The following is a 25891-nucleotide window of genomic DNA, read 5'->3' as shown; positions in this document are numbered from 1 at the left end:
CTTAGCTCAGGTTCATTACGTTCACTGACGGAAACTCTATGAAATATCTACATGTGGACTAAATGGAGCTGTCATTGCTATTTGATGCTGTAGAGATTTATGGTGTTCAAAACCAAATTAGTGTGTACTTGAGTTTTGACTTTCACACTTTCCTGCTTTGTAAAGTGTAGCTACGGATACATAGAAACTACATCTGCAGGCCGTTAGCATAAAATTATACGTAATTTTTCTAAGATTCATTTGTTCTATTAGGAATGATGAACATTTTGTGTAATATCCTTTGTGGCAATATAGTTTGCATTGAGGAAGCTACATAAAGAGTACTACAAATGAAGTTAGTTTGAAGAATAAAGGTGAAACATTTCCTTCCTGGGGTTCATGGACCATGGAGACTGGGAAATCCAGAGAGGAGAGAAAAGACACTCTAAAGAGCCATATACTGCTTGCCAGATACTTGTTGGTTCCTGTCCTCAGCTCATTAACATACTTCTGTTCTTGGGAGAGTGCTTCCTCTCTATTTCAAATTTTCAAATAGTTTTGAAGAATTTATTTGATCATTTGTGCCTGTGTGTGGGGGAGGGGAGAGGGATGGGGAGGTATGTGCATGCACCTGTGTGCACACATACAGAGTGTCAGAGGCCCAGGAGCTAGAATTACATGTGCTGTGAGCCACCTGATTTGAGCGCTGGGAACTAAATTCCAAACTTTGAAAGTAGAAAATACTTTTAACCCATGAGCCATTTCTATAGTCTTTTTCTTTTCTCTTTCCTTCCTTCCTTCCTTCCTTCCTTCCTCCCTCCCTCCCTCCCTCCCTCCCTCCCTCCCTCCCTCCCTCCCTGTCTCTCTCTCTCTCTCTCTGTCTTTCTTTCTTTCTTTCTTTCTTTCTTTCTTTCTTTCTTTCTTTCTTCCTTCCTTTCTTTCTTCCTTTCTTCCTCACAAGGTCTCACTGCATAGTATGGGTTGGCCTAGAACTCTCTATTGAGATAGGCTGGTCTTGAACTCACAGAAATATACCCCTTTCCTGTCCCACACATCTCTTCAGTGCTGGAATTAAAAGTATGGACTGCCATACTTAGCTCTATTTCTATTTGTCTGGTCCCTGGTACATTTTATATGCTTGTTTGTTTGTTTGTTTGTTTGTTTTACCCTGTGACACAAAAGCCCAGAATGGAGTACTCTCTGAACTTTGATCAACAGCCTGGCACATTTCCCCCTACATGTCAGACATTTTTATCCTTTTTCCATCCGCAAATAACTTAGAAGCCTGAGTTTTTGTCTTTCTCCTTGCTGGGGGCTGCTGAGATTTTAATGTGTTGTGACTGTTGTTTTTTCTTTCAAACTCTAGTAAATTTGTGTTTGAGTTTCTGGCTGCATTTTTTAATTATTTCAAAAGTGATACTAAGAACCCCCCAAAGGGACTTCAGTCTCACTGGTAATGCTATTATTACTAATGAAATGCAAGTCTAGATATTAAACAAGTAGTAGAGATATTAATAACCATGTATTTTGTAGTCTAATGTTCCTGTTTATACATGATGTTTAAAATGTAAAATGTATACTTTTTAATATCTGTGTTTTCTCTTTCACTCATTCATTCATTCTTGAGATTATCTCTCAAAGTCCTGGGCTCCTGCCATCCTGCTATCTCAGCTTCCTGAGTGGCTGAATCTAGAGAGTGTTTTCAGTTCACTTCTTGTGGTCCAGAGATGTTAGTGACCATTCTAGAGTAAATTCAGGACTTGCTTTATCAACTCTGAGATTCAGCCATAGGAAAAGAAGACATATTTTTATCTTCAAGTTTTGTTCCAAAAGAGACTTATTTTTGTTGTCCTGTATTTCCCAAACCAACCAAGGCTGAGTCTTAGCACCAACACTTTGGTGTTATATATAGAAAAGAACAAAGTCAAGGCTGCCAGCTCTAAACAATCAGCATGCAAAATCTTGCAAGCAAGAAGCAGTAAGGCTATGTCACAGAGCTGAAAGTTCTGTTCAATCCTTATATATTTACCTCCTTTCCCAAAGTCCTCATCTTCAAATGCCAGTCCCAGAGGAAGAAGGATGGCAGAGGGCGATGGAGGAGGGAGGACACCCTCTCCAGGTATGCCTGCTCCCTCTATACTCCTAGTCAGGTTCTTCCCATGATCTTCTTTGTCCTGCATAGCAAACTGGTCTTTCTAATACATAATAGTGTGAGCTCCCTCTTTGCACAATTTGCTCATTGTCTGCGACATCCTCTAGAACAAAATAAAGACTAGAAATCAAGCTGAAAAAAATCAAAGGGACCTCTAAGAATTGAGTTGTAGAAAAAGTAACTGAAAACAAGGCAGCTGGTATTTGTCTTCTACTCTGTTCTCTAGTACATCTCCCTGACTCTTCTCATGGAAAGAGCTCTTTTAATTATAGAGAGAATCTCTTATTCAATGTATAGAGGCTTCACATGTCAGTAAAAAAGCCAATTGCCAATGAGCTGAGGCAGGCTTAGAAGGTGGAAACATTTGGAAGAGAGAGAGGATTCTAGGAGGGAGGCAAAGAATGATGATTCACCTTGAAACTCTGAAGAAGGCTGAGACTCACATGAGAGGGAACTGACAAGCCCTGTGGTAGGGCTGAGCTAGATAATCCGTTTCCTTAGATAAGCTAGTGGAGAGTCTGCCCGATAAGACCAAGTTTTCATAACTAATGAAAGGTCCCTGCATCATTATTGGAATGGTGATGGCTTACAGAAAGGCCAAAGTGTTGCAATTAATATTATAGACTGATTGGATAAATGGCCCAACAGATGTTTATACACATTTTGTGATACTGGGCAAGTGTTCTGACATTGAGGTACATATAAATACTTCAATATTGGCTTCTATAAAATAAAACCCTTATTACTACTATTGTTGTATATTTAGCTTTTACACTGTGGACAGTATATGCAGGGCTTAGATTTTACTGTAAAGAATTTAAAATATTGCTCTCAATGTAGACGGGGTAGGAGTCAATGGAAGCCCAAAATATCCTGGAGAACCTGTACTCACTGTCAGAAAATATGAGTTTCTAAGTAAGTTCAAATCAAGGCTGGGACATAGAATGGTGATGGAGCACTTGCCCAGTATTCATGACGCCCACTATGGGAAAGGAGACAAACATAAAAAAACAAACAGATAAACAAGCAGAAATCTATATTAAGATTCAAAAATTCAGATTAAATAGTCATTAAATGTAATAAACTTCTAAATACCATTTATTACTTGCCAACAGACAACTAAAATGAATGAACTTAGTAATATTACATTTTGACTAAGCCACCAGATAACTTAGAAGCAGTATGCATTCTTTTTAGCTCAAACCGAGCATAATGTTCTTGAGTAACTGAAGGATTGATTATACTGCTGAAGCCCTTGAGCTTTTCGCTTGTCCACAGCATCTTTTGTCTGTTTTACTGATAATGAGGAGAAGTGATCATATAAATAACATGTTTTTAAAACCCATTTTGAAAATTTCATACATTTTAATTTAGTCTGATAGTAAGCAACTGAGGTCAAGTTCATTTATGATTAAAACACTTTCTCTTTAATCAAATATAAAACTTGAATTTGAGTGTTTTATTTATTTTTATCTTTTAGAGGCATAAACTATTGATATATACAAAATCAAATTTTATTATATATATGTATATGTGTATGTATATAATGTGTGGGGTGTTCCTATACATATGTCATGATGTACCTGTAGTTGCTAGAGGACAACTTTGCAAGACTTGGTTCTAATTCCACCAGTAGTTTGGGTGGTCAATGGTTTGTTTTGGGAAGAAAGTCTAAATAAAAGAGGACCAAGAAAGGAAAAAAGCAAAAACCTTCTGATAAACATGAAAGCAGAGTGTGTCAGTTGGTCCTGGAAAAATCCATGAGAATTCTGTTTTCCTCCTGGGGGAGAACAATGTAGAATTTAAAATGGGGAAACCAATGGAAGTCTCATGAGAAATTCATATATGGTGAAAGTTGCCTAGGATGCCTATGTTATCTGGTGATAGGGACTTCAAAGGAATCATATGCCTATTTCTCCTTCATTTAGAAGCAGTTATAACAATGGTACATGTTCCAGGTCCTAGTCTTGGTAATGGCCAATACAAACATCTCATAAATGTAAGACAATTGTAAGCATTAAATTTTATATTGGTTTAAAAGTATATTCTTAGAGTTTATCCCTGGAATAAGAGCAACTACCAAAATATATTCATAGCAGCTTCAAGAGACATACTTAGGATTTATTCAACTCCAGAGACTAAGCAGTGTGTGACTCTAAGATATGTGCACTGAGGTGACTCTACCTGCTGTGCTTATTTGTGTAAGACTTTGCACATTTTTGACATCATACCCTCACTATAAACCAACTAAATGGGTACTTCTCTACAGTATAAGATAAAACAAACAAACAAACAAAAAACAACTCAGAGAAACAAGAATTCTTCTAAGACCTTACACTTCCTCAAACCACAGCAAATTCTAGGATCTAATGACAGTCCAAAATGTAGCGCATAGTGATGTGTTTATAAAACGACAAAGAGAGGGGCATATATTCTATGCAGGTGTGGTGAGGTATGAGGGAAGGGGGTGCTGCAGTGGGCATCCCTTCCCCCTAAGGGATCAGCCACACTATGGTATAGTATAGAATATAGTTATTCAAGGCATGGGGAGGGGAGTTGAGATGCTAGCAGAGGCAGAGAAAGGTAGAGAGAAAGAGAGTAGAGAAGTAGAGAAATAGAAAAGTAGATGCCAGCCATGAGCACATGGAGAAAGGGGGGACAACCCTCTTGAGCACTGAGTCCACCACTTAAGTGCTAGGATTACATGTTTGGGCCTCTCTTACTAGTTTAATGCTTTTCTTATTGGAGTCACTGAGTTTCTATAGGTTTATTCTTGCCCTGGAAACAAGTATAGCTATGACTTGCTCACGATTTCCTTCTAACAAATGGTTTTTCATTGACATCTTAGCAGATAGTTCTGAAGCCTAGGTTTGACCAGTTTCAGATAATATGAAGCTTTTCACAGTGTGATGACTAATATTATGTCTTAAGTTTACCGTATTGTGCTTAAGAGATTTAAAAAAAAATGTCTCTAACCTGTAAGCCCCACTTGGCCAAAGACAGATACCTTCCTGGAATGCTGGAGGCTGTTGTTCATTTAAGAAAACCAGCAACCTTGTGTTTTTTCTTCTGTTAACAAGCTCTGTTGCCCCAACTGCACAGGGTGTGTGCTTGATCACAGATAGGCAGGAGGTATTACCTATGCAGGAAGTACATCACAATGTATCCTTGTCCATGTCTGGACCAAAGTAGGAAGTACTCAGACTGTGGGTTTTGCCTTTTATAAGCCCCTGACTAATTCTGCTATGTCATACTCTGAGAATTCTAGGTATAGACATGGCCAATATACAAGGTCCTGGCCAATACTTAATAAAGCTTTATTCAAATCTGCCTCAAAAATTATGGTAATGGTCTAATTCTTGCCTGGTGGTATTAATATAAATATACACATGGGTGTTGTTAGCCAGTGTTATTCATATAGGATGCAAGCTGCTTGCATCACTGACTACTCTGGAGTGGTCCATGAGTGCTCTTGTTTGACAACAAGTTTTGTTTCATCAGAACTATCTTCATGCATGGAATACATCCATCTCATTTATGAGGCATAATGGTCTTTCCCTAAACCTCAATTTCCTTTATGACAGAGGATTAAGAACTTGTAAATTGATATAATCAAAGTTGTATAACCAACTGGTCTGTACTTTAAAATCAATAACTGCCCCCAAAAATATGTTTAATCATATTTAATTATTAAGTCCTAATGTCTGCTTTATACAACAAAAACATTATGAGCTCTAAGATATGTATATAAACTGTTAATATAGTAATTCTTAACTCCATTTTAGATGGAATTATTTTCCAAAAATGAACAATAAATAAAAGCCAAAAATATAAATACTTATATTTATGTTATTAATTGTACCTACCATTATATTTAAAAGTATTTAGATAACTTTTGTTAAATGAAATTGTTATATATAATATGATGTATATTCTATTTATCAGTAGAACTAAAATTTTAGATTACTTAGAAGATAAAATTATATTTTTCAGTTCAATTTGGTAGGAGTCATTTATCTTATTATTCAGAACAGTGAATAATCTATATTTCTGCTTAATTAGAGGTTTTTGTTTAAATCATTATTGGGTCACAAATTGTATTCTCTATGGATTATATTTAAAGCATAAACTTCATTGATAACTTTAAAAAGTAAAGGTGAGATATTTTGCAATAAAACAATCAACTTTACAGATGTAAAACCTTCAAAATTCGGTTCAATAATTTTTTATAAGTTTGCTTGAGATCAGTACTTATAGACATGCACTTGCATGGTTGTTATTAAATCTATTTGTTAAAATAAGGAAAATTATAAGAAATGAAATAAAATTAGTATTTTCCAGTTAGAATTTCTCCATCTTTTAATGGAGGACAATTGGTATAACCAAAGTTCCAGATACAGATGGATGATTGCCTACACTTTTCTCACACTGAGAACTTTTGACAGAAAAGGAAGATAAATGGATGAATCTACATGTCCTTGAGTACTTAAAATATGTGCCAAACTAAAAATATTACATCAGGCAATGTTAGGAAGAAGATACCATTTAGCAACAACAACAACAACAACAACAACAGTAATCATAACTTAAAAATTGAAATACAATGATAACATTTCTCTCCATCATCTTTTCTTTATCCAGCTTCTCCCAAGCCCTGCCTTTTCCTCCCAGTCTCTTCCCCCTAATAGTTATACATACTCAGAACAGACTATTTCTAGTGCTTAGTATTCCATAGTTGCCTGTTATTCTTTGTCTAGGGTTGGGACCCCACCCTCGTGATTTCCCCCTTCTACATTAGCATATCTATTGATATTGTCCTCTTGATCAGACCTTATTTAAGTATTCATATTGTTGAGGCATCTAGGCGAAACTGTCCTGTGGGCAGGTTTCCTGATCCTCTATATCTTTCAAAATTTTCTTCCCTACCTCCTGCTATGATCCCTGAGACTTACTGGTAGAAGTTATAATATAGATTTATCACTGGTGCTGGTAATCCCCTATTGCTTAGTTGTTTTCTGTACTTTGAATGTATCTCCACTAGGTAACAAAGAGGAGGTGTTCTGGTTTTGCTTTGGGTTGGAGTTTTACAGCTGAAAATCCAGTTTGTCATTGGCAAGGAAATCAGTATGCCTACTGTTGACTGCTGACTGACTGGTGGCGTCTTGACTTACTGGTAAGTTACCTTCTAGGCAATGAGGCAGCTATCCATAGACTCAGTTTCCAAGGCAGTTTATTTGTTGTCAAAGTAAGGCAGTGGCTGGTTCAGGTCTTGTCTTATCAGATATCTATCTATCTATCTATCTATCTATCTATCTATCTATCTATCTATCATCTATCTATATTGTTATATCTGAAGTCACAAGGGTATTAATTATATGGTGGTTAAATATGAATTATTTGAATAAATCTGACTCTCAAAAGAAAATCTCAAATGAATTAAAATAGGCTTTCACTTTAGAAAATATGTACTGACTAGGACTATGGCCAAGTTCATACGCTTTAATGCAGAGAAAATGCAAAAATTCCTGTCTCTTGTGAAAATAGGTTCATGTATGTATCTAGGGGTATAGCTATTTGGACAAATACAGGTTGGGTGTGCTTGCCATGCGTACTTGTCTCGAAGCTTCTTGGATTAGATTCAGGCTATAGTCTGTTTGCATTGGGAGAGGCAGAGGAGGAAGCACACAGAAGGCAAGATTTTCCTCACTTTATTTATACTAGATTTTGTTGGATAGAGCAAGTCACATGACCACATCTATTGCTGAAGAGTAAGGAAGTATTCTGCGTACCATAGAACTATGGCAAACAAATGCATGAGGAATTTGACTTCAAGGGCATGAAAGAGCACAGTTGCTTCAACTACTAAAGTTCAGAGGAAATAAAATTGCAATGACTATGAATAATGTGTTTATAAAAATGAAGTCTTCAGCCTTCATTTTTTTCTTTATGGCTGAATGATTATTACTTTTCCTATCAATGAGTTATACCAAATTGAGTTAAGTATATATTGCATAAAGTCATAACAGATAGAACAGGAGTACAAAGGTTATGATAATATAATTTTATAGAGGGAGGAGGATTTTATTTCAGTGTGAAAGATAAGATAATCAAAACATTAATAATGTTTCTAATTATTAATAATGTCATTAATAGTGGTATTGCAGTCGTTATCAAGAGACATGAATCAAAATATTAGTAAGAGCGAGTCTTAAAAGCAGTTATTGTAGACATTAGTATTAAAAGCAGTTGTTCTAGACTTACTCAGTAAATGGAATATCAGTAAAATAAACAAATACTCTGATTTTCATCATAACAATGGTATTCTGGTTGTATATTCAGGATGAATTCATTACTAAACCTATAAAGACAAATGAAATCAGACTCGCCATTGGGTAATCTTAGAGCTCCACGGAAGCACATGCTGTATTCCATAATTAATGCAAATATAGCCATGCTTAGTTCCATGTACACTAAAAATTATGGACCATTTAAAAAGGTCTGAAATATATTTGTTAAACAGAATGGAATTTTTGGCCTTCATCTTTTTTTTTTTAAAGGTTTATTTATTTATGTGTATGTGAGTACACTGTTACTGTCTTCATACACACCAGAAGAGGACATTGGATCCCCATTACAGATGGTTGTGAGCCACCATGTGGTTGCTGGGAATGGAACTCAGGTCCTCTGGAAAGAGTAGTCAGTGCTCTTATAACCATCTCTCCAGCCTAGGCCTTCATCCTTATAAAATTTTATTTATTCCCTATGCGTCCTCGCAGCTGTTTCTTCTAGGATGTCTTGTCTTCATCAGATGCAGTTTGCCTCATCCATTATGACCAACACATACAGTTTCAGAAAAGGCACGCCCTGTTTGTCGGTCCCCACAAAGGACTGTGGAGCATTTCTTTGAACCTACTGTTGGCTTGGAGCATCTAATCTCCATCTACGTAGTACAAGACAGTAAATAAATCCCGGCTATCAAATCTCATGCTGTCTACATATTTTCTCAGATTCTATAAAAATAAATTTGAATTATAAAATTAAATACATTTTAATTTTGAAATGGAATCATATAACTAGAAAGATTACCCATTTGAAAATGTAGTATACTGTTTTCTCTAAACATTTTTTGTATGTATTTATTCTCTAAAATGACTTTCTTTTTAGTTTACATACAACCATAAAATGAGCAGATTCGTAAGAGATACCAGACGCATCCCTGGACTTTGCTATTAATAATATTGTAAACAACTAGATTACTATGTTTTAGGGGGGAAAACATCATTTTTTATCAATAGTTTTTGAGAGTAAACTACACTTAACTTGACAATATTAAGCACTAGTATTTTAAAGTATAAAATGTGAATCACTGAAGCAATTATATCACAACTCCCGACATTCATTAGAGAGTTAGAAAAACTAAACTAAGAACGTCTCAATTAAGTAAGTTTCTTTTTATTCAATTAAAAAATTAAGCTCTGAAAAACAATAACCCTGAAATTAAATCCGGCAGTAACTGCAGGCTTCTGAGCTAGGAATAATTTTTGAAAATAGCTATTCAGACTAGTACGACCATAACATTTGGATGTAGAATTAGTTATATTAAGTTATACGTTATTTAATTTGCAGATGCATGCATATCCTTAGAGAGTTTTAGAATTTCAATCATCTTAAGCTTGTGTTCTGATATATATATATAGCTTCTTTTCAGAATATGAAATGTACTTATTCTAATTATCATAGTGATTGGATAGTTTCAAAATTACACTTAATTATTTACTCTTTGTATAAGTCCATGGTGCTGCGTGCATGCTTGTGTGCCTGGGTGCAATGCCATGGATGTGGAGATAGAAGAACAGTCTGTAGGAGTGAATTCTCGCCATCGAGTGGTTGCCAGAGATTGAACTTAGGTTTCAAGGCTTGATGATAAGTATCTGGATCTATGGAATCACCTCAACTCTGGATGAGAAGTTTAAACTATCTATTCCCATTTAATGATCTTTATCAAGAACTGCATTTGTCATTCAACCAACAGACAGACATATTTACTTCCATCATTTTGGATTAGTAAGTAAATATGATTTTACAGAAAAACACAGCACAGGTGGAGAACTCTCAAGATACAAAGAATTTCTCCACAGTATCATTTATCATATAATATCTTTGCATCATAAGTCAATTTTATTAAAAAAATATGATCCATGGTAATGATTTGAATGACAAGGGATATGACCAATAAAAATAAATAAATAGGAAGAGTATTATTGAAATACTGCTCATGTAATTTCTGGAGCGAATGAGTTTGAAAGAGTGTCAAATTGACACTATTGAAATTTTTACTCACAGAATCATAATTTCATGTGGTTCACATTAACAGAAAGTTCATTGACAGCATTATTAATCTGCATTCCTATATAGTGAAGCTAATATTTCTTTTTGTTCCTTTTCATTTGTTTGTTGTATGATTTGGCGATATGGACTAGAACTATCCTTGTATCCTAGACTGGCTTCAAGCTTGAAGTTCTTCTAGGTTGTTAGAATGTCATATTTTTGTTTATCAAAAGCATAAAGATTTCTATGTTGGGAACTGTTTTGTCAAGATTTCTATCACCTTGACACAGCTTAGTCATCTGAGAGGAAGAAACCTTAGTTAAGAAAAAACTTTCATGAAATCCAACTGTAGGTCATTTTCTCAGTTACTGATGGCACCATTGTTGATAGGGCCATCCCTAGGGTGGTGGTCCTGGGTTCTATAAGAAAGAAGACTGAGCGAGCTAGGAGGAACAAGGCAGTAAGTAGCTTGCCTCCATAATCTCTGCGTCAGCTCCTGCCTCCAAGTTCCAGCCCTGCTTGAGTTCCTGTCCTGACTTCCTTTCAATGATGAACAATGATGTAGAAGCATAAGCAAACTAAATCCTTTACTCCCCCAGTTGGTTTTGGTCATAATGTTTCATCATAGCAATAGAAACCTTAACTATGAACTGGAACAGGTGCAAAATAATAAAAATTTTAAAAGTGTGAGGTGAACTACACATACTATACCTAAAAGTGAGACCATGTACACTTATAAAAGAAAATTTTTGCCTCTTACCTAATCAAGAGAACTATTCATAATGTGAGAAAGGAATATTCTCATTCTTCAGGGAAACATAAGTTTCATATAACTTTAGAATGTACAAATCTTAGAAGTAATCATTATAATTTTTAGGATTTTATCTCACAAATACACTAAGTTGAAAATGAAATTGGGTCATTTTCCTGGAAAAACAAAAACATGAGTTTGTGTCAATGTTATCAAGAACACTTAAAGACAAACTATACTAACTGTTTGCAAGCTTATATATTTTATTTTATTTATTTATATGTTTATCATATTTTAGCTATTACATATTTATTTAATACATGTATATCATATTTTTATTTATGTATATATTTGTATTTCTATAAATATATGTATAACACATTAATATTTTTATTTAATTTATTATATTTATATAATTTATATTATGCATAATTTATATACACATATAAAATTTATTTATACTTATATAAAATTTATATAACTACTTATTTATATTTTTTCATTTATAGTTTATATTTTGTATATTTAAAAGTTATACCATTAATAATAGAAAGAGAAAAAATTTGAATCATTTAATTTTTAAATTATGTGAATTTAAAATAAAAGAGCCTATAAGATAACAGCAATGAAAACCTATTACTTTCCTTGGTTACCTCTAATCATTTTAAAAGTATATTTTTTTTACTACGAAACAGTAATAGTATAAGATAAATTTCCTTTTCTCAAGGTTGTTAACTATGATTTGTTTTCTGTCCCATTGTTTTGTTAGTCATATTTATGAGGCAAACACAGCAACTACTGCTTATATTTGCTTTGCTACTAATTAGATTTATTGCTATAAATTATACCAAGACAACATGCATAATGGTCACAGTCAGATTCACTCTCAAGTTTTTCTTTCTCTCTCAGGTATGTACACACACACACACACACACACACACACACAGGCTACAGAAGGGAGTGCATGATACTGTTACCACCATTAAAGCAGGGCCAGCAGTGTATTGGCCTCCGTGAGTATGGATAGTTGCTGTAGGCACAAGGCTTCTTTGTATTATAATATACATGTTTTACTTCACGTTTCTCTTTTGGGAAATGTTCTCCCTGCCAAGGTTAATGGCTCCATGATAATTAGGAGCAGCATGATTCCAGGAAGTGAGACTGTATCTAATGTTCCTCAGCCAAAACGTTAACACCATGACCTCCAGGACAGCTCTTAAGGCTGTGGGAGGCAACTATGAAACATGAGTTCAAGAATATATAATTTCTCAACTATGCAAAATATAAGGGTGCAATATAAATTGTATGAAGGCTTTCACAGATCTAAAAAAAAGAGAGAGAGAGAGAGAGACAGCTGCACTAATGAGTCAATATGGGGAAAGGAATAGTTAAAAAATAAGGCTCAAGTTTCAAGTAATAAAGAAGCATCAGGAGGTAAGGGAGTAGTGATCTCAGGGTGGGATCCCACTCAGCTAAGTTTACTGTTTGTGTTTACAGAAGTAGGGAAGATCTCTGAGTTCATAGATAGTGCTGTGTTTAAAAAATATATTTGCTATTTGTCATTTTGTAAGCATAAGGTGGATAAAGACATAAAATTCTGATTTGTGTGAAAATCAAAAGGGAACCTGTGGTAAGTGACTGTGAAAATGAAAATGAAACCTGTGGTAAGTGACTGAATTGATATGTAACAAAAGATTGGGCTTTGATCTTACAGAAAGTGCTCTACTTAGAGAGAACTGCTTGCAGAGCTAACACAGCTCTTTTAGAATATTTTCTGGCTGGTTTTCTGGCTTTGGTCAGAAAACCAAAAATCTTCTAAGAGTCCTAACACAACTTTGTTAGAATTTTGTCTATCAGGAAACCCAAGAGTTATTCAGAGAACTATTACAACTCTTATAGAATTTTTCTAGTAGTTTTTCTCACTTTTATCAGAAGACCCATGTTCTACCTAGAGAACTGTCCAGAAATCTATCTTAAACAGATTACAGACCTGTCAGCTAGTACCCATCATTGACTTTGAGTCAAATCTTCTGCTGTTCCCAAACACCCCTTCCTCAGGAGCCCCAACCAAGCTGAGGCTGGTCCTTGGCAACAAACAGACTTCTGATCTCATATAACAACTATTACATTTCACTTCATGATAAAAAAAGACTCAAGCTGTACTACAGAGCAATAGTGATAATAACTGCATGGAATTGGTACAGAGACAGGCAGGAAGATCAGTGGAATAGAATTGAAGACCCAGAAATGAACCTACACACCTATGGTCACTTGATCTTGACAAAAGAGCTAAAACTGTCCAGTAGAAAAAAGACAGCATTTTCAACAAATAGTTCACACGGTCAGTGTGTAGAAGAATGCAAATCGATCCATTCTTAACTCCTTGTACAAAGCTCAAGTCCAAGTGGATAAAGGACCTTCACATAAAACCAGATACACTGAAACTAATAGAAGAGAAGGTGGGGAAGAGCCTCGAATTCCTGGGCACAGGGGAAAAGTTCCTGAATAGGACAGCAATGGCTTATGCTCTAAGTTCAAGAAGTGATAAATGAGCCCTCATAAAATTGCAAAGTTTCTGTAAGGCAAAGGGCACTGTCAATAGGACAAAACAGCAACCAACATATTGGGAAAGATATTTACCAATCCTACATCTGATAGAGGCTAATATCCAATATATGCAAAGAACTCAAGAAATTAGACTCCAGACAACCAAATATCCCTATTAAAAAATGGGCACAGAGCTAAACAAAGAATTCTCAACTGAGAAAACTCGAATGGCCTAGAAGTACCTAAAGAAATGTTCACCATCCTTAGTCATCAGGGAAATGCAAATCAAAACAACCCTGAGATTCCACCTCACACCATTTAGAATGGCTAAGATCAAAACCTCAGGTGATAGCAGATGCTGGCAAGGATGTGGAGAAAGAGGAACATCCCTCTATTGTTGGTGGGATTGCAAGCTGGTACAACCACTGGGGAAATCAGTTTGGTGGTTCCTCAGAAAATTGGACATAGCATTATCTGAGGACCCAGCTATACCGAAAGTTTTTAAATAAGATTTGTTTACTTAATTCTTGTAGGGCTATGTGAGAGATATTGCGGAAAAAGAGGCACTAAGGGTGAGAAAGAAGAAGAGTTTTAGAAACAAGAACCTACTACTCTTAGTTAAGATATTTTTTTGAAAACTACTCTATTGCTTCAACACAATGGATCCTCTATGTTCTCTGTGGAACAGTTTTCTCATGATCCATATATATATATATATATATATATGTATAAAATTTTATATTAAATCATACAGAATCACTGATAAGTATTATAAAATATTTTTAAGAATTAATATCACACATAATCCTATAAAGAATTAGCTAGAAGGTAGGCTGAACAATTGTTAGATAGATTTCCCAAGTAAGGAATTTAGAGCAGGAAGAATTTCCATCATAATAACTAAATTGTTATAAACACAGTGGAGGTCCTGAACTGGAATAGGAACTAAGCAGGTAGTCTTTCAAATAGACAGTTTTCTGGGTTCTAGTCTTAAGTCCAGAAACAAGTATCAGGATTTGAATACTGTTTCTAACTCTCTGTATGGCTTAACAAACACACATACAGGTAGACAGACAGACAGACAGACAGACAGACAGACAGACAGACAGACAGAGATTCATACACAATGACAGACAAACACATTCACAAACATATGAATGACTGTATACATACACATATAAATTATTATAGTATGATTTCCTCCTATAATACAAAATTAGTATTTAGTAGAGATTTTATTATTCCATTTTATATTAATTTATTTTAATATAGTTGCTCAGAATCTTATGTTTAAAAGTTATGTGTCTGACAGCATCTGAAATAAGAGACTTTACATAGCCTTAACTATGCATCAATCCACTCTGCTTCTGTATAGAGTAATGTGCAGCTGGACAAGACATGCTACTGCTGTGGAAAACAGTGAGGTGGAAAATATACAATGATTTATTTTACTCAGTTACTTTTCTTAGACATTACTTTGTTTTCAACACTTGACTGTTACAAATACTGCTGTAATCAACATCTGTATACATGAATCTTTGACCTCATCTATCTCACTGCATATTTCTAGAGATTAATTTAATTTCCAAAAGATGTCCATCTCTTTCTAATATGAAATTAGCTATGCTTTTCATCATGATTGCAGTTTTTAATCTCCTTGTAATTCTGAAGAATCATACAAGACAGACACTATTCCAGACTGTAAATAATTTACAGTCTTAAGACTTCTAGTTTTTCATTACAGATGAAAACCATGGACTTACTCTCCTTATGGTAGATTGCAGTCAATCCAGAGAATCTGACAGTGACTGTTGCCTTCAATAAAGCTGTACAGACCAGGGCCAGCTGACCTTAACTCTCTCTGCTGAGCTATGACCTACTGGATACTGGAACAAACAGAGATATTTTCTTCAGTTTTGGTCCAGCTGACAAACCCATCAGGTGGCAAAGGACAGGTCCAAACCCATGGTCACACAGACAGTCGTGGATAAGCTCAGAAGATAGAGCATGAAACAAAACCAAAAGACATGAATGTGGGAAAGGCACTCATGGTGGGAGGCTGACAAAGATGGGGGACAGTGAGAGCAGGCAATGGAGACAGTAATCAGGATGCACTACATATGTATTTATGAAATTCTCAAAGAACAGATCAAATAAAAAGATAAACACACAATGAAGTTAGCTAATCAGTGTAGGCTTTTCAGCTTCACCAGAAAAAGCCAAAAAAAAATCATCATTATATCATCATTTATAGGTGCACAATTTAACCAGCATTTAGAGACAACCTGGATCCTATAATCAGATGTGTTGTCACATGGTCCAGAAACATTTATAACAGTGAATTCTAAGAGGTCAAGGAGGATCTAGTTAGTATTCCCCCAGCATGCTGGCTAGTTTTGTGTCAACTTGACACAAGCTAGTCCTCAAGGAGGAAGGACCCTCAGTTGAGGAAATGCTTCCATGAGATCCAGCTGTAAGAGATGATCTCAATTAGTGAACAGTGAGGTAGGGCTTAGCTCACAGTGAGTAGTGTCATCCCTGGACTGATGGTCCTGGGTTCTATAAGAAAGCAAGCTAAGCAAGCCATGGGGAGCAAGCCAATAAGCAGCACTCCTCCATGACTTATGCATCAGCTCCTGCCTCAGGTGTTCTGCCCTGTTTCAGTTTCTGTCCTGACTTCCTTCAGTGATGGACTGTGATGGACTGGAAGTGTAAAGCCTAAATAAACCTCTCCCCCACTCCCAAAAATTCTTATTAAGCAGTTCTCTCTTCTTTAAATTTCATTCTTTCCTCTTTTCTCTTCCAATTTGTCAATTGTTCTGGGCCATGCTGAATCCAAAGCACTCTTAATTGTTCACAAAATCTAGGTCCTAATGTGTAATGGCTCTCAACATTAATGAGACATTTCCTGTTTCCTATTTTATTCTACACAGATTCCTTTGAGAAAGTTTTTCTTGCCTGTTGTAGGAATTAAAATCTGTGCCTCTTTACTATGTAAAATTTTTGAAGCAGACTGGAATTTTTACTCTTACGTTTACAGTGAGGTCTGCTCAGTTCAGTAAACCTGTAAGTCTGTGTACTAAACCATGTGACCACACAGTTACTCTGTGCATAGCTCTGAATTCTAATGCACAGGTGCATACAGTATCACACAATCTACTACCGTAAGGGACATGTTAAAATATTAGTGTAATCATACTAATGTATTTATTATAAATAACTTTGATATCAATTTTATGTCAAAAATGACCATTTGCAGATAAATAAGGGTAAAATAATGATCTAAAGTTCTTACAAGATAAAAATCTCTATTAAACATTGCTGGTTAAAAATATGTCAATTTGCTTTTGTGTATGAATTACTGGATTGCCCTCTACTGTGACTTATATTGTCTATGGCTGGCTAAAACAAACATTGAGAAATGTAAATTACTGAAAATTCCTACTATATTTAGCAGTTAGGAGAGGCTTCATTTCTGATGGTGACAGGATGGATGCCATTTTAAAGCAATTATTTTCTCAGTATCATTGTATCTTAATGAGAAGAAGAATGAATTTCTATTTGTTGCCAGCTGGAGCTCAAATGTAGCTTTATTTAATTATGCAAAATACTAATCTGAAAATTTGTTAGTACACATTTAATATTTAATTGGGAGCTATTTATGCAATCTTTCACAAGTATTCTGAGTTGTCTTTGTAAAAGATATGTGTTTAGTTAAGTAAAACCACGTTTTTGTGTAATTTCAAATAAGCTAATGTTATTCAAAACAAAAATGCCACGTTTTCTTTCATTTTAAAAATATTTAAAATTAAAATATAATTACATGATTTTTTCCTGTTCTCTTTTTCCCCTCCAATCTGTATCACCTTCCACCACTCTTGCTCCTGTTAAAACACACACACACACACACACATACACAGGCACACAGATACAGAGGCATGTGTGCATACACACACAGATACACATACACAATTGCACACACACAACCCCACATACATACATACATACATACATACATACATACATACATACCAGGTATACAGGCACATACCCAGGCATACACACACATGCAAACAAACACACACACACACACACAGATACAGAGGCATGCGTGCATACACACACAGATACACATACACAATTGCACACACACCACACACAACTACGCACACAGGCACATAACCAGGCATGCATACACACACACACACACACATACACACACACATAGACACACACACAGGCACACTCATAAATACACAAAATATAAACTTAGAGTCAGTATAATGTTACACACATGTATGTTTTCAGTGTTGACCATTTGGTATTGGATAACCAACTGATGTATTCCTCTGTGAAGATGGCTATTTATCCAGGGCTCAGCATTCCTTTGTTGTGTAGAGTTGAGACCTTGTGAGAATACTCCCCTCCGTGGTAGCATTAGTGTTCTTCTGCCGATCTTGTTTAGGAAGCATTTAGTTGAGACTTCATGAGTACGAATTCCCTGACATTTCTAGGACATGCAATCAAGTAGTAGGGATCATGTTCTCTGGTTCTTACTATCTTTCACACCCTTCTTCCACAATGTTCCTGAGCCTTGGGTGCAGGAATTGAGTTGTAGATGGATTAGTTGGGGATGACTTCTGGATAATAATTTTCAGTTACAAGTTTTACTGAGGCTGAACTGGCTTTAATTTGTGCAGAATATTCAACTGTGAGGATGAGGAACAGTCCTGAACCTTTACAACAGCTCTACACCATTATGCTTAAAATGAGTATACACAGTTTTGTGTTCCATGAACACATTTTTGTATGGGCTTGCCATGATACAGTTAACAATGATGATATGTAATTATCATGTGGGAAAGACTCATTTTTCTGAACTCAGATTCTTAGAACTGGGATGATTATTAAGTACTTTGACATTGAAGCATGTTCTTAAACTTTGTTCATTAGTTTTCTCATCTGGAAGATTTTGAAGATGACAGTAGTTATCTTTAGTTTTATATAAAACAGGGTATATCTCCTGGTATTTCATATGCTTAAAAATATAAGTGGCATAGTAGCAGCATCTTACAGACAACTGACATCCAGTCATTAATAAAGATTTCTGGAAACACAATCAATTCATAGGAACGTGTAGATGTTAGCAAGTAGCTAAAATAACCTGCAAAAAAGCAAATCTTGAGTACTCAAGATAAAAAAGAGGAGGAGCAGCGTGGGAAAATAGGCTGTGGTGGTGGTGGTGGTGGTGGTGGTGGTGGTGGTGGTGGTGGTGTTTCGGAAGGCTTTCAATGCAGGTGGGTCCCACATGCAGGAGAAAGTCTAAGGTTCCAGAGTCCAGAGGCTCTGGCAGTGGCCCCAAGACATGAGGAAGTCCTTGGTTCCAAAAGGGTTTATTGTCATGGCGGATGGTGGATGGATCTGGAAGTACCACCCTGGAACTCAGGGCAGTCCCGAGTTATATAGGGAGGGAGAAAGGGGGAGGATCTGGGGAGGAATGCTTAATTTGCTCTGCCCTCTGGCCTTCATTAGTATGTAAATCCCTAGGGCCTGAGGCCTCTAGTCACTCCCTCTACCTGTGCACTTTGGGAGGGGTTGCAATGACCTATGTGACTGAACAATGTAGGTCTATGGAAACAAGACTGTGCATCAGGACTCTGGGTTCTGGGGGCATGGACAAACACCTGCCGTTTCTCACTTAGAGTCTCGGGGTATTCCAGGCCATGCCCAACTATGAACCAGGATACCGTTATGCAGTCCCATGGAGCAGAAAAGACTGTACAACAACAAGGTAGATGATATTGGTAAACAAAAGGAAATAAAAACTAGCAGAAAAGGTAAAGTCAAAATTATATGAAGTAATTAAATAAGAAAGTATAAACAACTTCAAAAGTAAATATATTCTAAACATACCAATATGCAAGGATTAAAACTATAGCATTATTGATCTAAAAGAAACTTAAAATTTATTTCCAAGCCCTCTTTGTATAGGATTAGCCAAAAGAAAATTTAAATTGTTGTAAGATTTGATTAATGTTTGTTGCAGATTTTTTTCATAACATACAAATCTAAAGCTTTAAGCTATTCTTACAGGAACATGGTTCAGTTGTCATAATTATACAATTCCTAAATATCTGATGGCCAGAAGAATAATTTTCAAGTTGGAGTTCAGTTAGCAAAAAGACTTAAGATGCATGAATACATATATGTAAATAGAGAGAAGCATGTGCATATATGTAACTAGAAGATTATGTGTATTTATGTAACTAGAAGACAGATGTGTGTCTCTCTGTGTGTGTAGAACTAGAAGATGCATACTTATGTATATAACCAGAAGATTGTATGTATTATGTAACTAGAAGACGTGTGTGTGTGTGTGTAACTAGAAGATGATCCCCCTGTGTGTGCATGTGTGTGTGTGTGTGCATAGAACTAGGGGAACCTACATGAGCACACTCCTGTCCTTCCCTCCGTCCTCATAAGGATGAAGTAGTAAAGGCTCTACTATACTGCAGTGTAAACCACTGAAACTCATTTTCTGCACATGTTTGTCTGTCCACTGCTCTTCAACAACAACACAGGCTATTTTAAGTGTTTGATACCTTCTATGGTTTTCTTTGGATATCATACTTTCTTAATAAAAATAAAGCGTGAAGAACAAAGAAGGAAGGAAAACATGGAGAATCTTAAAAGCACTATACATTTGAAATAGGTAGATTACAACGTGAAAGCAAGGAATGAGGGAAAATTTGTTTTCAAACTGTGTACTAGACTAAATTTAAAAATAAAAAGTGTGTGGCTAGCTAAATGGTTCAGTCACTATATATCTTTATAAAACAAAATGATAGTATTGATTAATGATCACGAATTACAGAATCTCATGGACTTATTATAAAGCTCGGTGAAATTCCTCAGTTATACTTTCCAAAGATAGAATACATATATTTACCTACTTATGTTGGGCTGGATGCTACTGAGTTATTTCAAGCACATAACCTCTTGTAAAAACAGTGACATTTTGAATCTGAAAGGTTAGAGATTGTCCTGACTGAAATGACACTTGCATTTTCTATTTAAGGCTCCCTTTCAAAAGACATCCTAATGAACACTACAATAAATCTCTTTAAACTTAAAATGTAGGTAAGAGTTCCTCATTGGGTAGTCACCAGGCTGCTTTTGCTTCAGTCTTTACTTATTTGGAAGTATTTGTCCTTTAGTTCATCAAGATTTCTAATCCATTAGGTTTGAGAGATGTTAAGTGTGTGCATTTTCTGCTGCAGTTGCTGGGGGGCATTAATCACCCCTCTCACAATCTGCCTTACTTAGGACTTTCTGAGAACAGCAGCATAGGAAGACAACAGCAGACTGAACCAGCAGGAATGATTCTTCAACTGCAGTTCACCTCAAAAAGCTCCTCGCATGCATTTTCCACCTGATCCTCAAAATAACTCCCACTTAAGAAACGACGGCAAACAATAAGTTAGAGAGAAAGAAAGATGACTCTTTCTTTTAACTATTTCTAGTGGCAGGTTCATTTTTTGACTTTTAAACCAAACCACCTCATAGTCTCAGGATTAACCATCTATCCAGCTGCCATTGCCAGATGCAGCAGCTAATATTTCACTTTGGATATTTTTCATTTGTGCTGCGAAGCAATCATGCTCAGTAATTTACCGTTCAAGCGTGATTCATCAGCCTCTGCCATCCAGCATAAATAACTTTAATTTGTTTTTTTTTTCTTGCATTGTGGGAGAGCCTGTGTAAACATTCATTTAGGACTTGTTTCACTTGATGTGGCCCAAACTTTTAAGAGTCCAGAATTGAAACACTTCTTCAACAGCTGCAAGATTATTCACGTTTCCCCACCCTTTAGGTCCTATTATCATCTTATTTTCTACATAGGTATTGATTTAATCTTCATTTTTATATGCATTGTCATGATATATACTGGCCTCTTTTTTGAATATGTATGTTTCATATATATACATATATATTCAATATACATTTATATTAAATATATAATACATATTTTTCCTGCTATTTGAATCAGAATATGTTCAGGTTTATCACTATTTACATTTTAAGAATTACTTTTTGGCCTTAAAGACAGCCTCCTCCTCTTCCTCCTTCTTTTCTTCCTCCTCTACCTTCTTATAAAGGTGATTTCTATTTCTCTTTTCCTTTTGTTGAAAGAAGATGTTTTCCAATCACATTATACATCCTGATTATTGTTTTCCCTCCCTCTACTCCTCCAAATTTATCCCATATCCCTTCCCACCTCTTTTCTGTCTCTCAAAACAACACAGAGAAAGCAAACAAAACCCCCCAAACAAACAGAAAAAGAGAACCACTCCTGACTCTCATAAGAAACACCTAGAATAAACTTGAACATTGTAATGTTATTATTTTCTGTCATAATACTTCATCTCATCTCCAGCTTTTTTGGACTGCATTTTTTTCCTTTTAGTTCTGAAAATATTTGTTTGAGTAATTGCATCTTAGCAAATTTTCTTTACTAATATATGCTGTTTAAAGTACTGTGTTAATTGAAACCCTAAATTTCATTCTTCACCATTTCTTTGTCACTGGGTCGTCCATGTTTTCTAGTATTTCGACATCATGTCCTCCTTCTGGCACTAGTCACAGAAACTAGGTTTTACATTATCTTGTAGATCAAATACATTCAGCTGAGGAAATATGTTCAGAAGATAACAAGATTTATTTACTTTGGCGTCTCCATGAATTAAAATTGTGAATAATTGTTTATGCATGAGAACTATGTGGATCTGCATAGTTACTGTTCATAAAAATGAAAATAACTGTTGTTTACAGTCTTGTTGAAGATTTCCTCATCAGGAAGCTTGTCTACATCTGCAGCAGTAGGATTTTTCTTGTTTTTGTTTCTTCTTTTCTCCTTTTACTTTTATTTATTCTAGAGTGCGCCTCAAATATTAATAGAGTAAAATATATCAGTTTTCAATGTTGTGAATGTGCTTCCTTTCTGTACATTATTGCAGGAACAGCTACTCTACTTCATGTGCATTGAGTTTTTTGCATCTGTTTTTATTTTTATTTGCCTTTGATGAACCATGAGTATTTTTTTCTTGCTAATTCTGTAGGATTGCATTCAGTCTTCGTTCTCTATAACATAGAAAATTATACTTTAAATTTTTATTTATTCGTCTCTCTAAATTATTACATTTTAATTAGTCATGATTTCCATACTTAATTTATGAAAGTTTAAAGTTACCAATAGTGCGTGCATTTTGCAAAATCACACATACAACCATTTTAATTATACCCTCTGGTTCTTTTCTCTGTTACATATACTGTAGATATAAATGTGCGTTTGTATTTTGACAATTTTAACTTGTTTAAGATACAATTATTTTTTCATAAATAGTCAAAATTTTTCTGTTTTTAGTGAATATTTAATCCTGTTATCCATTCTTAAAATTCACTATTTCTATCTGCATTATTCTTATTACTTCAAAATTGGGTTAATGGTTAATGCATCATTTTTAAAAAATAAAAATTATATCAAATATTTATTTTGAGCTTTAGAGTTGATGCATACACTTCTACATGTATAATTTGAACTCTGGTCACTTTTTATTATTTACATCACCACAGTCTATTGTTGCTGATGAAAAGTCAGAATGACTATTTTAAAGTAGATGTTGAGGTCTAACTCTTTTAACATCGCTGCAGTCATTTTGTATTCAATCTCCATTTTGCTCATAAGGTGAAATCAATTTCAGACTCCACTTTCCATATGTAATTATCAATCACTGACACTGTAGAATGCTATTAATAAGACAAAAAGTTATGGTTGACTTACTTATGGTTTATTATCTCAATGTTCTGAAATTACTCTGTTTACCACCTGCCTACCATAACTCTTACCTCACTCAGGACTAGTCACCTTAAAGGTAGTTGATAATATTCCATCTAGTAAGCCAAAATGTTGTACTGCCCTCCTCTTTGCCTTTTTAAACTTTTGAACCTGTTTTTGTTTGTTTGTTTGTTTATTTTCTTGGTTTTGTTTTATTTTTCTATAAATGCTTTCAGTAGAGATAGGTACCACAATTAGGCTCCGGTGTTGTTTTGGTTTGTTTTGTGGTCCTAAATGTCCAGTTTTGAGGTGCGCATTGAATAAACTACTCTTGCTTAGCTGAAATAGGTGTTTGTATGGTTTGTGTGACAGTTCCTGAACCCTAAGAATAGAAAATACAAACCCAGAAGTCCATAAAATCATCTCCCTTGAAATCTAAAATCTTGGGCTCGGAAACCCAAATATCAAACCTAATATCAAACCTAATATCAAAGTTAAACTAAGTTTATTCTGTTTTATGATTCAATTTCTGTTCCTAAATGATTGGGTTATACCCCACTGTCTTAGTTAGCTTTCCATTGCTGAGAAGAGACACCATGGCCAAGGCAACCTTTATAGGGAACAACATTTAATTGGGCTGGCTTATAGCTTCAGAGGTCCAGTACACTATCATCATGGCAAGAAGCATGACAGCATCCAGGTAGATACAGTGCTAGAGAAGGCGCCAAGAGTTCTACATCTTGATCCAAAGGCAAAGAGGAAAATACTCAGTCTCCCAGGCAGCTAGGAGGAGGGACTCAAAGCTCACCCCCTAAGTGACATACTTCCTCCAACAAGACCAGTCCAACAAGACTCAAATGAGATTACAACTCCAAATAGTGTCACTCCCTGGAGAAGCATATTCAAACAACAACATCTACCTTTAACCTGAACTACAAATTATTCTATATGATCTATTCCAGGAAATGGCCACCATGTGATTGTTTCAGAGGGTTGTTATCACCATCTGCATATGGTTATGTTCTACTTCTGTAGCACTGCTTACTTGCCTGCCAAGTCCTCCATTTGAAAACCCTATATTCCTGAGCTATAACATTCTCATCTTCCCCACGTCCAATACTGATCATTTGAACCCTGTAGGCCTTTGAGTGAGGCAGCCTTTGTAAACAGATAAGTTTGCTCCAAATTTGCCATTTGGGTCAGTGATATTTTACTCTTGTCTGGTGGGACTAGCAGCATTTTCAAATCATCAACAAATCTCATATAGAGCACGTGGTTGGTGGCTGGATTGAATGCTTTGCCCCCAGCTGGTGGTGCCATTGTGGCAGATTTAGGAGGTGCCTTCTTGCTGGAGTAAGTTTGGCACCGAGGGTGGACTTTGAGAATTTAAAATCTTTCACCATTCTCAGTTTGCTCTCTGCTTCCTGTTTGTGGTGCTTAAAATGTGAGACCGCAGATTTTATACCCACTTCCATGACTGCTGCTTACGGCCACTACTCTATCATCATGGTCTGCTGTCATGTTGAACAGTAAGTCCAATCACTTCTTTCTTCTATAAGTTGTCTTGGTCATAGGGATTTTTCACAGCAATAGAAAAGTAACTAATTCAGAATATGTTGAATAAAAAATATCGTATGTACCTGTATACTAAGACTCAATATTATTAATATGTCAATTCTCTAAATTAATTTGTTTACACAATGTAAATTTAATTGAAATTATAATAATTATATAATTTGTGTATATGTGTATTACATCTTAAAATTCACATGGAAATATGAATATTAAAGAAGCAAGAAAACAATACCAAGAAAATAATACAGGGGGTTAAGACCAGCAATGTGGGTTTCCTGTACACCTAATTAAGGAACAGACACAACTAATCAAAGATTTGGTGATTGATATTTTATTTTTTCTTTATTTGGAAATAAAGAAAAGAGAGGTTCGTAGTAAAAGAACTCAAGAATAAATGTAAATAGTTGACCAGCATGCCAATGCCTTTATGCTAACTTGGTATGTAACAGTGGACATGATTGCTGTATTTAATAACAGTTCAGAGAACAGGCTTATACAGAAAAAGAACTTTGAATTTACTCTCATACTCTTTATAAAGGCTTTAAATAAGTACCAAAATTTAACAATATAAAATCTGGGGATAGCAATTTGGACTGCAGTTTAGGAATGCATGCTGCTCTCTCAGAGGGTGGCTGACTAGAGCCCAGCATCCAGATGGCAGCTCACAACTGCCCAGATCTCTCTCTCTCTCTCTCTCTCTCTCTCTCTCTCTCTCTCTCTCTCT

The 25891-nt window shown here is 35.5% G+C and overlaps 1 protein-coding gene and 2 non-coding genes across 3 annotated transcripts in view; 2 read left to right on the top strand and 1 right to left on the bottom strand.

Annotated features, from left to right (window-relative positions):
• The window catches only part of Khdrbs2 (KH RNA binding domain containing, signal transduction associated 2), a 228249-nt gene that overhangs the window by 66370 nt on the left and 135988 nt on the right, over positions 1 to 25891 (bottom strand). The gene's annotated exons all lie outside the window — the stretch shown is intronic.
• On the top strand, positions 12957 to 13019 carry LOC114627635. The gene has a single exon (XR_003712384.1). It is a non-coding gene; the product is annotated as a U7 small nuclear RNA (small nuclear RNA).
• On the top strand, positions 13090 to 13151 carry LOC114627636. Its single transcript, XR_003712385.1, has one exon. It is a non-coding gene; the product is annotated as a U7 small nuclear RNA (small nuclear RNA).

The sequence above is a fragment of the Grammomys surdaster genome, unplaced genomic scaffold (assembly GCF_004785775.1).
Source record: "Grammomys surdaster isolate TR1022 unplaced genomic scaffold, NIH_TR_1.0 255, whole genome shotgun sequence".
NCBI lineage: Eukaryota > Metazoa > Chordata > Mammalia > Rodentia > Muridae > Grammomys > Grammomys surdaster.
This window is presented reverse-complemented; position numbering and strand designations above follow the sequence as displayed.